Source organism: Telopea speciosissima, chromosome 1, assembly GCF_018873765.1.
Source record: "Telopea speciosissima isolate NSW1024214 ecotype Mountain lineage chromosome 1, Tspe_v1, whole genome shotgun sequence".
NCBI classification, from domain to species: domain Eukaryota; kingdom Viridiplantae; phylum Streptophyta; class Magnoliopsida; order Proteales; family Proteaceae; genus Telopea; species Telopea speciosissima.
In genome coordinates, this window is record NC_057916.1 from 39,678,803 (window position 1) to 39,694,762 (window position 15,960).

A 15,960-nucleotide genomic window follows, 5' to 3' on the forward strand; every position below is an offset into this window, starting at 1 on the left:
CTACTTAAGCAGGAAGTTGCTAGGGTATGAAACTCGTTATACTTCCTTAGAAATGACCTGCACATCTTTAGTCTGGGTAACTAAGAGATTGAGGCATTACATGATCTCACACCCAATTCGGCTTATCTCTAGAATGGACTCGATTAAGTACCTTTTTGAGAAACTAGCCCTGACCGGGAGAATGGCCAGATGGTTGTTGTTGTTATCAGAGTTTGACATAACCTATGTCAATCAAAAATCCATAAAAAGACGAGCAATATCAGATCACTTGGCCGCACCTCCAATAGGGTCAGATTCACGGCCGGGATTCATTTCCTGATGAAGATTTGTATCTTGTTAAAGAGGGTCAAGAGGAAGGATGGCAGTTATACTTTGATGGAACTCTAAACCAAAAAGGATACAAAGCAGGTGTATTGCTGGTAACCCCTGATGGATTTTATTTGCCCATGTCATTTTGTCTAAAATTCAACTGCACCAATAACATTATGGAATACGAAGCATGTGTCATTGTCTTAGAAATGGCCCTATCTATGGATGTAGAAAGAATCAAAGTCTTCAGAGATTCTTCAGTGGTGATTTTTCAAACTCAGGGAAAATAGAAAATAAGAGATGACAAATTGAAATCCTATTAAGAGTATTTAAAGCAGATGATCAAGTGTTTTAAGGAAATCTCTTTTAAATATCTACCAAAGGATAATAATAGATTTGTGGATGCTCTGGCTACTTTAGCCTCCATGGTAGAGTATGATTCCCAAGCCAAAATTTGACCTTTCTTGGTCGAAAGAAGGACTAGTCCAGCATACGGAGAATCCATAAATCTACTGACAGCAGATGGCAGGGCTTGGTTCACGCCTGTGGTTGATTATATTAGAGAAATGACATATCCTGTTTCACAATTGGTGAAAAGAAATGGTTGAGGAAATGTGCCGCACAGTTCATTCTTCAGGAAAATCTGCTATACAAGAGATCTTATGATGGCATATAATTGTTATGCGTAGATGAGGAATAAGCTCAAACCATTATGGAAGAAATCCATCAAGGGATCTGCGGACAACATATGAATGCAAGAATGCTCGCCAAGAAGATACTCAAGTTGGGGTACTATTGGGCAACCATAGAAGCAGACTATATCACTTTTGTTAAGAAATGTCACAGATACCAAATATTTGCCAATGTCATACATATTCCTCCCACAAAACTACATTCGTTAAATGCTCCTTGGCCATTCTCAACTTGGGGGATAGACATAATTGGGAAAATAACTCCGAAGGCTTCTAATAGCCATGAATTCATGCTGGTCGTCATAGACTATTTCACCAAATGGGTGGAGGCTCAGTCTTATGCAGTTTTGACGGCCGCCAAGGTGGCAAAATTCATCAAAGAGAACATCATTTACAGATATGGTGTACCTTATGAGATGATTTCAGACCAAGGAAAGCACTTCCAAGGGAAGACAAAAGAGCTTTGTACCAAATTTGGTATAAAATGCACAGGTCTACAACATATAGACCATAAACCAATGGTGCAGTGGAGGCTGCCAACAAGAATATAAAAATCATATTACAAAAAATGGCCGACACAAACAAGTATTGGGCAGATAAGCTTCCATTAGCTTTATGGGCTTATCGATCTTCTATCCGGACTCCAATGGGGCAACCCCATATTCTCTAGTCTATAGAGTAGAGGTAGTTTTACCTGTAGAAATATAAGTGCTAACTGGTGTACCTGAAATTAGGATTCATTTCTTGTCACAAATATTCACTTATAGCATACCATATCTCAATGGATTAACGTAATTTTCTGATCCAGTACTCTTTTTCCTTATCAATCCGAATGAATCGAATCAGTCATCCTTCCTCACCTTTGACAAGCGGGGTGTCTTCCTCTATTCCTTCCATTACCGACAACTAGGAGTGCCGCTACGCTAGGACTACTAACTAGTGTGCTAGGGCTAGCAGAGCAACGAATAACTCATTCAACAGATTAGCAATCCGCCACTTTCGTCCACTCAGCCATCTCTCTTAATTGAAAAAGAATTCGACTTACTATGTTACAGTTACACATGAAGTAAAGATTAATACTTAATACTCTCTAAATATTGTTTGACAGTCAGCTTCCTAAAGGAGAATAGATGAGAGCCAGGTGTGAAGAAATTAACCTCTTAGATGAGAGGAGGATGAAAGCCATGGATAATCTCAAGAAATATTAGCAAAGGATGGCCAGAGCATTCAATAAAGGAGTGCACCCTCGGAACGTTGAGGTGGGAGATTTGGTGTTGAGGGAGCAAAGGGCTCCGATTCATGACCCTAGAGGAAAGTTTCAACCTAGTTGGAGCAGCCCATACAAGGTGAAGACAATCTTACCAGGCAACACAGTACATCTCATGGATTTAGATGGAGAAGACCTCTGGGGATTGGTCAATATGGATCAATTGAAGAAATACTTCGTCTGAACCTTTGATCAACTTGAACTACGTTTGACCTGATTCCTCCCGAGGGATACGTAGGCAACTTGGCATGTCCAAGTGCGGTCTCAAAAAAAAAATAATAATAATAAAGGGCATAGTGTTAGTTCATTTCATAATTTTTCCAATTGGCGTTTTCCCTATAAAAATGGTAAATTCCGCCAATTGGCCTTCAAAATCCCTCCTCGTGTATTGACTTAGGGTTTGTTTGAGGTTACTAAGAGTTGGTTATTAACCAAAAGATTTACCTTTGTCCAGGATACTAATAGGATCTTTGATGCAAGTATCATGAGGGAGCCAAAGAAAGAAGGGTTAGAGGAACAGTTGCGTCAATGGACTCTTCATATGCATGTAGATGGCCCTACATTGCTAGAAGATGTCAAGTTACCCATACTAGGGAGAATTAGATGTTTCAAGCTTCATCATGATTTAATTCAAAAAGTGTGAGTGTTGGAACCCTCAGCTACATGCTTTTCATTTTGGAAAAGTCAAGATAGCCCCAACCATTGAAGAATTTCGAGCTTGCATGCTATCACATCCGTAGGGAAGATTGTTTCACCCAATAGTGCAAAAGGCCAATTCCATGAAGATTTAGAAAGCTTCTTCAGAATAAATAAGAAGGAAATTAAGCAAATTCTCCACTATAACAAGGTGGATGTAGTAAAAGTAATCAAAATCTTTGGCAACAATACATCAGAAGAAGAATTTGGAGTCCAAGGTAGGAAGAGAGCTTATCTCTTTTGCACGATCAGAAGATATCTCTTGAGAACTCCAGGGAAGGGCATGTTTCCTATGATAGCAAAGGTGGTAGAGTAACTTGAAGAAGGATGCGACATTGTTCCTACGGTATTGGCAGAAACTTTCAGGGGTTTGGACTCCATGTGTCATTCTTAGAAATATAGAACAAATTTCTTTTATGGATCTCCAGCAGTATTCCAAATGTGGTTAATAAAAAAATTATGAGTGGTAGAACCCATTCCATGTAATCATCTCCAGTCTATACATTATCAGACGAAGAGAGAGACACAAGAATTTTACAAAATCCAAGATTGGGAAGACTATTTGGGAGAAGCACTCAGGAAATCCAATGGGACTGCCATTAGATGAGGACAAAATTGAAGGTGTCAGAAACACGAGGGTGTAACTATGTGAGACTAATGGGTTTGACTCACACCAGCTTCTATATGCCTTCTCTGATATCTCAGGAACAAAGGCAAATTGAGCTGAAGAACTTCAAGATTCCAGAGGTTCTGACCGAAGAGTTGGTGATCTTTTTGTCTAAATTATGGTGGAAATATGTTGTAAACAAGTGATATCAGGTTGATATTTGGTCCATCCACTCTTTTTCCGTGTAATCAAAATTTCAGGAGAACGAATGCATTGGTGTTAGGAATTGTGCCTTTATAAGAAAGAAAAAAAGTTCTAATTACATCCATGCAAGTTTTTTTTTAACAATATAACAAAAGAAAACCAAAAAAAAAAAATCATAATAATATACATAAAATACAAAAAAATAAAACAATTTGTTTTCATAAGATAATAGAAGGGAGGGAAAGAAGTCAAATGTCCAGATCATCAACTGAGAGGCTATCATCTACTCTGTCGCTCCCAGATCCACTCCCCTACAATCGTAAGGTCTCTATCTCCAACCTGGCCTCCACCAAGTCAGCCTGATACCTCTCAGACTCGGCCCGATATCTCTTAGCCTTTCCCTGATAGAATGCGGATTGTCCTCTTTGGGAAAGAAAAGGAAACATGCAAGGAAGTGAACAAAGGTCATAATAATAAAAAAGAAAAGAAAAGAAATGGTAAAAATTTCATTAGGAGTCTTACCCAATACTGGTTCATCTTGACCCTCAAGATGATGGCCTCATCCATGCTGCACATCATACGTTGCATATCGGCATATCTCGCAGTACTAACCTGAAACCTCAACAAATAAGTCTTTGACCTTGTAATGAAAAAGAAGAAGAAGAAGAGTGGGGAGTAAAGATTCTTACCCCATCATAGGAGATGCGAAGGCCGATCTCAACATCGAGAGTCTGAGGAGGATGTAGGACCAGATCAGGCCTCCCGGGCTCCATCGATCGGATAGTCCACGGACGATAACCCTCGATATGATCATCCATATTGGCTATCCTATAACAAGGCTCCCCTCCTGAGGTCCCCGCCTCGGAGTGTCTGGCTACAGTCCGAGAAGCATGAGACGACTGCCCGCCATCGAAGCTCCCCGGGTAAAGTGTACGGCCAGGGTACTATAAAAAAAAATAAAAGAGAGATCAGATTCATAATAATAAAAAAGAAAAAAATAAGTTTTTTTGTTTTACCTGAGGACCTCCTGTAAAAAGAGGAACGCAGATGGTCTCCCTGACAAGGAAGGTACCGTAATCCCTCATTGAGGGTTAGGTGGGCCGCCTCTTCCTCTACCCTCCACTGCATAATCTCCTCAGGTGGGAGAAGGTCGAGATTGTGCATCCGAGCAGGAGGAAGACAGGGGACAAGCCTCGCCTCAAACCATTGGAGGGACACTCGCTCCCCCAGGTAGAAGGAATACCCCCAAGGACCCTAAAATAAAATCCGCTAGGAGCAAAGAGCAGTAGCCCTGTCATACATCTCAGGCTTAGGGAGGTACTCCAGGAGGTAGGGCTGAAAACCAACCTACAAGGGAAATAATGAGGGTTAATAAAATCAAAATAAAAGAAAGAGAAAGGAGTGAGGATCGATGTTTTGGAACTTACATCCTAGAACCTCAACTCGTTCAAGAGGATGCACACCGAGGGTAGGTCCTTGTGATGACCACTCTTGGGGCAGATCCCCTTGACTCAACGGGCTGCTTGAGGGAAGGAAGGACCAGGATCATCGTCTAGCCCGAAGGAACTGGAGAACCTCATAGCTCCATGTCTGCAAAAAAAATATAAAAAATATATAGTCACATAAATAAGAAGAAAATAACAAAATAAAAAAATGTTAGTACTCTTACCCAAAGGACATAGACACAACCGATGAGGTTCGGGGACCCCACCACCAAAAATCCATCATGCACAGGAAGTGTGCATATGCAAAGCCTCCCCAATCATACTCTACTGCTCGATCAAAGTCCTCAAAGAAGCGGCAGTAGGCGAGGTCAAAGATCGACTTGATCATGTTGCTAAACATGACCTCTGTCAGTAGGTAGAGAAGGTAGCACCTGGTCAGTTGATCCTACTCCTGGGGAGATGACTCATTGGTCACCACCCTATCGGTCCAGTGCCCCGGCAGGGTGTTGGTGGACATCCCCCTCTTAGTCACAGGGATCCCCAACAGGTCGTGAAAATAATCAAAACGGTCCGGAGTCCCAAGCTAGTCCTCCACAGTCAGTGTAACGGACTACCCCCTAAAAGATAGCTCGATAATCATATAGAAGTCAAGAGATGTGATGGTCACCTCTCCCACGGGTAGATGGAAAGAGTGAGTGCTCGTCCACCACCTCTCCATGAGCACGCGAGCACTCGTGATATCCACATCACATGAGCTATGGGCGGCTATATGCTCTAGGCTAGTCTGCTGCACTCTCGACCGAACCTCGGGGCAGAGCTCCTTGTACCAGGAGAGCACCTTATCGGTGTAGCAGTACTTCTTCAGATCGAAAAGGGGCTTCTTCTATAAAAAAATTAAAAGAATCATCGTAAGTGACAATATAAATAAAGTAAGAACATAAAAATAAATAATTCAATAAGGATTAAAAATAACTTTTTAGTGCCTCATTTTGCATGCCAAAGGGTACCTAAGGTGGTGTCTGGAGGTTTTACCCCGTTTTGCATGCCAAAGGGTACCTAAGTTGATGTCTAGAGGTCTCACCTTATTTTACGTGCCAAAAGATACCTAGGTTGGTGTTTAGAGGTCTCGCCTTGTTTTGCATGCCAAAAGGTGCCTAAGTTGGTGTCTAAAGGTCTTGCCTCATTTTACCTGACAAAGGGTACCTAAGTTGGTGTCTAGAGGCCTCACCTCATTTTGCGTGCTAAAGGGTACCTAAGTTGGTGTCTGGAGGTCTCATCTCGTTTTGCATGCTGAAAGATACCTAGGTTGGTGTCTAGAGGTCTTACCTCATTTTGTGTGCCAAAAGGTACCTAAGTTGGTGTCTGAAGGTTTTGTCTCATTTTGCATGCCAAAGGGTGCCAAAAGTGGTGTTTGGAGGTATCACCTCATTTTACGTGCCAAAAGGTACCTAGGATGGTATCTAGAGGTCTTGTCTCGTTTTACATGCCAAAAGACACCTAGGGTGGTATCTATTGGCCTCGCTATGTTTTTATGCTAAGGGGTCTCTAAGCCATAATTAATTACAAAAAATAAAAAAATAAGGTCACATGAATAAAATAAATAATAATAAATGACGTACCAGTGGAGACTACCCCCAAATGGCACCGCATATATGATGACTGGTGTCCTTCAAAGTCTCCCCAGTCACGTACCAACCGGCCTGTGCATCCACGCTAGTCGTACCCAGTAAAGGTCCGTTAGACGACTGTCTAGGATGTCTGCGAAGAGCCATCGAAAAGGGAAATCTAGGATGAGGAAGAAGAGAGGCAGAGCTTCGCTAAGGAGAAAGGGTGAGAAAAAGAGAGAAAGTGACCTTTTATTTATAGATTGGTAGGTTCATGACCACGGCGCCATAAAGGTGATCATAGCACCGTGGATGGGCGCCATGTACCTAACCACGACGCCGTGAATAAGTCCTGCCACCCATTTCACGATGCCGTGAACATCCCCCATAGCGTCGTGCTTTCAAAAAAAAAAAATTCAAATCGTGCTATATCACCCTCAATTATCTAATTTTTGGTTGAGCGGTGCCATATCACCCTCAATTATCTAATTTTCGGTCCAGTGGTGCCATATCACCCTCAATTGTCTAATTTTCGGTCGAGCGGTGCCATATGACCCTAATTTTTCTAATTTTTGGTCCAGTGGTGCCATATCCCCCTCAATTATCTAATTTTTGATCGAGCGGTGCCATATCACTCTCAATTGTCTAATTTTTGGTCGAGCAGTGTCATCTCACCCTCAATTGTCTGATTTTCGATCGAGCGGTGCCATATCACCCTCAATTGTCTGATTTTTGGTCGAGAGGTGCCATATCACCCTCAATTGTCTGCTTTTCGGTCAAGCGGTGCCATATCACCCTCAATTTTTGATTTTCGATCGAGCGGTGCCACATCACCCTTAATTTCCTAATTTTTGGTCTAGCGATGCCACATCAGTGTCAATTGTCTGATTTTTGGTCAAGCGGTGCCACATCACCCTCACATGTTAATTTTTGATTGAGTGGTGCCACATTACCCTCAGATGATTTGGTTTCTTTTCCTAGTTTTCTTTTGAAGTTTATCGGAAGATTTCATTGTGATTAACCACTTACAACTCTGCCGTCTTTGAGCAAAGCGTCAGCAGTACATACTCTTGGTGACAAAATCAATCGTTCTTTTATCTGTGCCCTGCGACTGTTGGCATAGGCCTCAGCCAAAGAGGGGCAAACTGTAGACACTGAAAATTTTGCCACCGCCCTTGGCAATAATGACAACGGGACACGGATGGAAAACATCGTGCCTATATCCCTTAAGATACCCAGAAGGAAGCCCAAAATGAGCCCAAACTAACCCAAAAAAGCCCAAAATGCCTGGTGGTGTCATGCTCAGAGCACGACACTGTGGTAACCCACTACGTGCCGTGAAAGGCATTCCACGGCGCCATGGTAACTTACCACAACATCGTGAAAATGGACAGATGTCACCAAAGTGACATCATCCACGGCGCAGTGAAAAACTCTTCTACAACACCATGAAGACCTTCCACGGCGCCGTGATCTGTGGGACACCCCTATAAATAGGAGGGCCCCCTCCCCCCATTTTCATGGAGAAATATACGAGGGAGACCCTCTAAATCGATTTCTCAACTGTTTTCCCTTCTTCTGAACCATTTTAGGTGATTATGAGCAGTTTCTCTTAAAGGATGAGTGCTCCCCTCCTAACCCAGCCGTTATTCCGTTCGTATACGAGTAATAAGAATCTCCTTTCATAGCCGTTATTTCGTTCATGTGCGGATAACAAGAAACACCCTCAGTGAGCCGTAACTTTGTTCAAAGAACCGGTGACGATATGCCCATCTGTCTCCACCTGAGCCAGGGGACCACTGATAGTCAAGGAGTTTTCGTTTGAAGGTATAATCATTACATTTTTTATCGTTACAATGTAGTCCTTTGTGTTTTTCCGTCCTATTTTTAGTGTATATAATATAGATAGAATACATGTTGTACAGTTACTTTAAGCATGCTTTATGAAGAGAGAATATTTGACATTTAGCATCTAAAATAGAAAGACCGATTCAATCGGACAAGATGGGTGCCTAACACCTTCCCATACTTGTAACCTGACCCCTTGCCCGATCTCTGACCAGACCACATGGAATCTCGTAGCCCATTTCCACTCATACTGGATAGGGCTACCCCCCATTGGGTCCTAGGCCCTAATCCTAGGTGGCGACTCCATTTTTGTGAAGCATGATCCCCATCCCCATGATGATGTGTCACAATGACATGTCGTCAACATCAGAAGACTAATCCTCATAGCCATAAAGCCAGGTGGAACCTCGTCCCCAAGGACCGCGGTACTTACACTAAGCAAGTTGTGCTTGAGGCCTTCTACATATAGGGTATTATGGGATTGTACCTTCCCATTGTTGAGGCTAATAATACCCTTCCCTACTATCTTAGCACCATCTTGATTACCAAATTTCACTGAACCTCACTCATATTGTTTAAGCTTATGAAACCTTTTTTTGTCCCCAGTCATATGTTTTAAATGTCTACTGTCTAAGATCCATGGAGTAGAGTTGCTCTATGCCTTGAAGGTTGTCTACACAACTAGGGAGTTGCTTCTAACCCTTTCCGCTTTCTTTCTCTGAACCCAGGCTCCATCAACTAACTTTGGTTTCTATACCTGTTTCTGATTTAGAGTTCTCTTCTTCATTACCTTGGTGTTCTATTCTCTAACCTCATCTGTCCTTGTATTTCTGCCTTTGTCTTGACTACCTCTACCTTAACTGCCTCTGCCTTTCTTTTGTCTCTAAGGTGGGAATGTAGTCCTGCAATCTCTGGCCATGTGCTTATAGTTGTTGCATCTATAATACTCAATCTCATTCTCCATCAGTGGAGAAAATGAATTTTCCCAACAAAACCAATTGGCCTCAAGTTGAACCTGCAGTCTATCAACCTATGCCCATACTTGTTGCATTTGAAAGAATATCCATGGAAGAAGCTGCCTTGTATCATGGGCTCTCTTTGCCTTCTGCATTGACCCCTGTAATTCTCAACTCTTTTAGTCTTTGGTAGTTAACTTGAGTGAAGCCAAACTTATCCACTTCCTGCCTTGTCATGCATTTTGTTGTTGCCTTGAATTATTAGTCTTATGGGTAGAGCTTGGTTGAATTTTCTCATTGGTCTCGCTATTTTGCCCTGACCTTGATTCGGTTCTACTCTCTTTAGCTACTCTCTTGTGCTCTTTTGTGCCTTAGGTTCTTGCAGCTTCTTGTCATACACTCTAATGGGGTTTTAGGGTATTCCCTTACCTTAGCCTTGGCATTTTTGGATGACTTGCCCTCTTCAAAAATACCAAACTTTATATGGGCTATCTTTGAGCACTAAGTATGTCATTGAGCTAACTAGTGCTTGAATGCACCTTGGAAGAGGTGCTTGGCTACATGTCTTAAGCAGGTGAGTCTTGCTTGCCCAACTCCTCTTGTTCATACTCAACTTTGCTTCAGAACCTCTATCACCTTTTCAAAGTCCAGGTAGTCATCCAAAATATTTGATTCTTCCTCTAACTGGGCTTTCAAAGCTAACTTATCTAACTTTAGCTTGGTGCATTCTGTGGTCTTTGGTGAGAGTTGGGTCTAAAGATCCTCTGTCATTCTGCTAGAGTCTTCTACTTGTTCAGTTAGTTCAAGAACCAGTTGTTCTTGTTGTTCACGTTCCTTGGAGACTTGCTTGTTTTTCCTTTCTCTTCTCAACTCCTTGATGGCAGTTCTAACTTAAGCTTCCAAGGTCACTTCTCCTTCAGATTCTTCACCAGAGGATTCTTGCTTCTTTGAGTGCTTATTTTCCTTCTCTTCAAAGACCATGAAAAGTGTCTGGTCATCTTCATCATCTGAACCATCTTCAGACTCATCCTTTGAAGTGTCACTGCTTCTTTTTGAAAGAAATCTTCTCTTCTTAAACTTATTGGAGTGGAACTTTTTCTTTCCCTTGAAATTGTCCCTTTTGTCTTCCTCATCATAACTCTCAACCTGCCCCATGTGAGGACACTTGGCAGAAAAGTTCCCAAACTTTCTATAGTTGAAGCACTTGAATTAGAGTTTGTCCTTGTACTTGCCAATACCTTTCTTCAACTTTCTAGCTAAGTGAGCTGTAATCTCATTGTCACTATCCTCTTCATTTGTATCTTCCTTGACACTCAGCTTCTTCATTGCTTTGAAAGCAACTTCCTTGTCAATGGACTTTCCCTTTCCTACTCTCATTTCATATATCTTGAGAGTGCTATGCACCTTATCTAAAGTGATTGTGTCTAAGTTCTTGTCCTCTTCAATGGCTGAGACTTTGGAGTTATATCTTTGTAGTACATATCTAAGGATCTTCTGACACACATATGAGTCAATTAATTTCTCAACAACTCCTCTGATGGAGTTCACTACCTCATTGACTCTAATTACATAACAGTCAATGTTCTATCCCTCAATCATCTTGAGGTTCTCAAACTGTGCTTTGAAAATCAGTAACTTTGCTTTCTTAATTTTTGCATCCTCTTCATAGATGCTCTTCAGCCTATCCCAAACTTCCTTGGTAGTGTCACAATCAATCACCTTGGCCATGACATGAACAGACCTTAAAAACACAATCTAGTTGTTCAGACTGTAAGCCCTTCTTCTATTCCTATTGGAACACATTGATTCAACAATTTCTCACTCAATTGATAAACCTAGTAACAAAATCTCCTTATTTTCTAGCAAAGTTAAGCTGACATTTGCTAATCCCCGCTCCAATCTTCCCTTCTCTTCTTCTTCTTCTCAAATTCTAAGGTTTAGAGACATAAAATGAACCAAACCTATGTTGAACTCAAATCACCAGGCTTTGCCTCATTCCAAAAGTGGAGCAACCGAAGAAAGTGGACCAATTTAGGCCCATTAGTTTATGCAACGTGATTGTCAAAATTGTCACCAAAATTATTGCCACTCACCTGAAGAGTTGTCTTGACAAGATCATTGTGCCAACATAGTCAGCTTTCATCTTGGATAGATCAATTTCGGACAACATCTTATATGCCCACGAAGTGTTTCACTATATCAAGCAAAAGAAGAAAGGAAAGAAAAGGCTTGTGGCTCTCAAGTTGGATATGGCAAGCATACGATTGGTTAGAGTGGCAATTCATTGAACAAGTGCTTCTGAAGCTTGGTTTCTCAGCCAGATGGGTTGCGATGGTTATGGCTTGTATCTCCTTTGTGTCCTATGAATTGCTCATAAATGGAGCGGTTCGAGAATCAGTCACCTCCTCCCGAGGGATCCGACAAGGGGATCCCTTGTCTCCAGTCGTATTTGTGCTCTGTTCCCAAGCATTAAGTGCCCTTCTATCCCAAGCTGAATCGGGTGGACTTATTCATGGTATTAAGGTAAGGAATCGATCAAGCCTAGTCACCCATCTACTTTTCGTGGATGATAGTTTATTATTCTTTGAAGTAAAACTCTAGGAGATCAACAACCTCCATGATTGCCTTCAGATCTACTGCCAAGCTAGTGGGCAACAAATCAACTGTCAGAAATCAAGCTTAACCTTCAACCCCAATACTCCTTTGAATTTTAGGATGTGGTTCTCCAGAATTCTTAAGATGCCTTATGGGAATGGGCCAAAAAAATAATTGGGTCTTCCAATGGAGTTTGGAAACTCAAAGGCTGATTTGGTTAAGGAGATTAACTCCAAGATTGCTTGGAGATTCTAAGGCTGGAAGCGGCAGTTATTGTCCCAAGTAGGGAAGGAAATATTGATCAAATCAGTGGCATTATCCTCAAATACCTTTGCGGCGTCTCACTTCAAGCTTCTGATGTCTCACCACGCAAACTTGAGGAAGATGGCCACTCACTTTTTTTTGGGGCGATAAGGAGGATAGAAAGAAAATCTGTTGAATCTCATGGAAAAGATTATGTCAGTCAATAGAGAATGGAGGCCTTGGGTTTAGGGAACCAGCAAAACAAAACCGTGCTCTATTAGGCAAGCTAGCTTAGAGATTATGGCAAGAACCTGACACACATTGGGGCAAATTTATGAAGCAAGTTTACTTTCCCAACTCAAAATTCCTGGAAGCAAAGTTGGGATCCTCTCCCTTATGGGCTTGGAGAAGTATCATTGAAGGAAGAAAGGTGTTGGTTGATGGCCTTATATTGGATCATGGGCACTGGAGAAAGCATTAAGATTTGGGAGGATTGTTGGATCCCCTCGAGCCCTACTTTTAAAATCTTGCACTCACAGTGTGACCACCATGGACTGCACTTAGTGGCAGATCTTATTGAACCGGATTCCAGATCGTGGCGCAAGGACCTGCTCAAGAAATGCTTCCATAAGGAGGATCTGGAAGCTATTTTGAAGATTAACCTTATGGTCTTCCCTCAGCCTGATCATAGAGTGTGGGGGAGGGGAGCAAGGAATGGTACCTATACGGCAAAATCTGGGTACCATTTTCTGTAACCAAGCGAACATTAAAGAGAGGAATGAAGCCTCATCTTCAATTGCAACTATCTCCTAGTCAACTCCTGTAAAAGTGTGGAAACTAATCTAGTCAGGATTTACCTTGCCTAAGATAAGGAATTTTATGTGGAAGCTTGTGCTGGAGGCCTAGCCACAGGTAAAGGTCTTAGTCACAGAAACATACCCATTGATCCATGTTTCCTTAGATGTGGAGAAGCCACAGAATCAATTGACCACACCCTCTTGGACTGGAGTTTTGCCAGAGTGGTTTGGTTTGGGTGCAAACTTTCCTTTTCCCCACCAAAAATTGGTCGTAGCCTGATCCAGTTTATCAGTGGTTAGAACTCATTGTTCTCTGAGGATAAAAAGATTTCTAAGGAAGTTACAGGTCTGGCGCTCTTTGTTTGTTGGGCGCTTTGGAAGGCCATGAATGAACTTGTCTTTAAAGGAATTCGGCGATCACCAGAAGAAGTGATTCATCAGGCGGAATCCTCCTTTGAAGAATTCAAGAATGCCACCTCTTTTCAGACTCATCCTCCCCCCCCCCCCCCAGATGACATTCCTAAGAAGAAAAAACATCAGAAATGGCAATGTCCTCGGCAAGGATTCCACAAACTAAATACTGATGCTACTATAAAAGGATCTAAGGGAGGTCTGGGTGCTATCATTTGAAATGATAGAGGAATCCCTATTGCTGCAATTTCTGCCCCAGCGGTGGTCTCTTCTGTTATTCAAGGAGAGGCCAGGGCTCTCAAGCTTGGTTTGCTATATGGTATTTCAGAAGGGATCGAGCACATTCAAGCTGAGGTGGACTCCCAACAGCTCATCAATATCATTCATGATCATAGGAAGCCCCCTCCTATTGAACTGTTAACTATCATTCAGGATATTAGGGATTTAATTTCCTATTTTAGGACCTGTACCTTCTGTTTTATTTCAAGGGAGACTAACAGCACTACTGGCTCCCTCTCCAGGATAGCCTTATCTTGTGAGGCCGAGACAAGTTGGCCTCTATCCACTCCTTGGCTTTTTATCCTTTGTAATGCTGAAGCCTTGAGTGATGCGCGCATCAATAAATAAGTTTGCTTTTCACCAAAAAAAAAAATCATAGTACAAATATTCCCATGGCAAGACTGTAAATTAAACATGGAGTAGGGGGACTTCCTAAAATGCCATTACATAATCCTTATTCCATTCACCATTTGACCTAAAAAATCACATGCATGCTTACCTAACTTACCCAAAATGCCCTTCCTTCAAAATACAAATCACCACAAACTTCAAGTGAACCTAAAACCATAATTTAAACCAACTCATGGGTTAGACCACCCATAACTTAAATTAACCCAAACCACCTCATACCATATATCATAATTCAAATCTTATAAATACTATTCATGTTAAGTAAAACCAAATCTCATAAATATTAGGACTTATATATAAAATAATAAAATGATGCATTCTATGTTATGATAATATAAAATAAAATAAATGACAATAAAATATTATATAATGATATGAAAATAGATTATTATATATTAAAAATGATGCATTGTCTCACCAAGGTCAATCTAAAAAATTACAAATTTGTCATTGTACATTACAAAAACATATTAATTATTAAAATAAATAAAATAGTAATGCACAACCAATAAGATGTAAATATTATTAAAATAATCATAATTACATTATAATATATTTATAAACATCAAATATAATATTAAAATAATCACATCATGCATATGGGGTGTTACATTCTAGATCTCATTGAAATATAACAATAAATATATTTAACATTTTACAACCTTATTATTTTTTCAGTTGCAAGTTTTTATTATCATGAAGCCTAGGTACAAACTAATTGCACTAATTATTCATATGTTCCATAGGAATTTATGGCATCCAAGAGTGCTGAGGTTGATAGTGGATCTAAATTACAACTAGATGTGCATTTAGATAAACCAAAGATCCCATTCGATAAAGTTCCCTTGGGTTTGATGTATTGTTATTTTGGAAGAAAAATTGGTCAAGATATTTAGACTTTGCTTGAATGGCTCAGGATATCTTAGCAATCCCAGTTTCAACGGTTGCCTCCAAGTTAAATTTTTAGCATCGGGGTCGTGTTATTGACAAGTATCGAAGCAAACTACTGCCTACCATACTGAAGCATTGATTGCCTTCGAGATTGTATATCTTTGATTTAGATTTCAAAGATAATTTTCATTTGCATATTTTTTTCATTGGCTTGACTTAGTTACCTAATCAGGTGTTATTTAGTAGAACTTAATTAATTACTAACTAATTATACTTTGACTATAGCCAAGCCTGTTGATGAAGCCGATGAAATGTTCAATGTTATAAAAAATGTGTTATTAATGTCGAACACTGAAAGGGGGATTGGACCAAGTGGTACTTCGCAAGATTCATCATTTGCTAGTTCTTCAACTTGTTCTAATGCGTAATGGAGGATGGTACCATCTCAATCACATTTTCATGTATTCATTTTCTTTAATTTATGAGTTATGATAAATGCAATAGCTGAATTCCATTCTCAGCTCTCATAACCAAATTATTTGTTATTTATATAAGAGTAGCTAAGCCACTTAAGGATGATGAGTTATGAGAGTGGTTGTCTTAGACTTTCTTTATGAGATGTGTCATATGCATGGTTGCATTTTGATTTGTTAATTTTCATTTTAGTAGGCTTGAACTTATGAGAATAAGATTTAATGGATCATG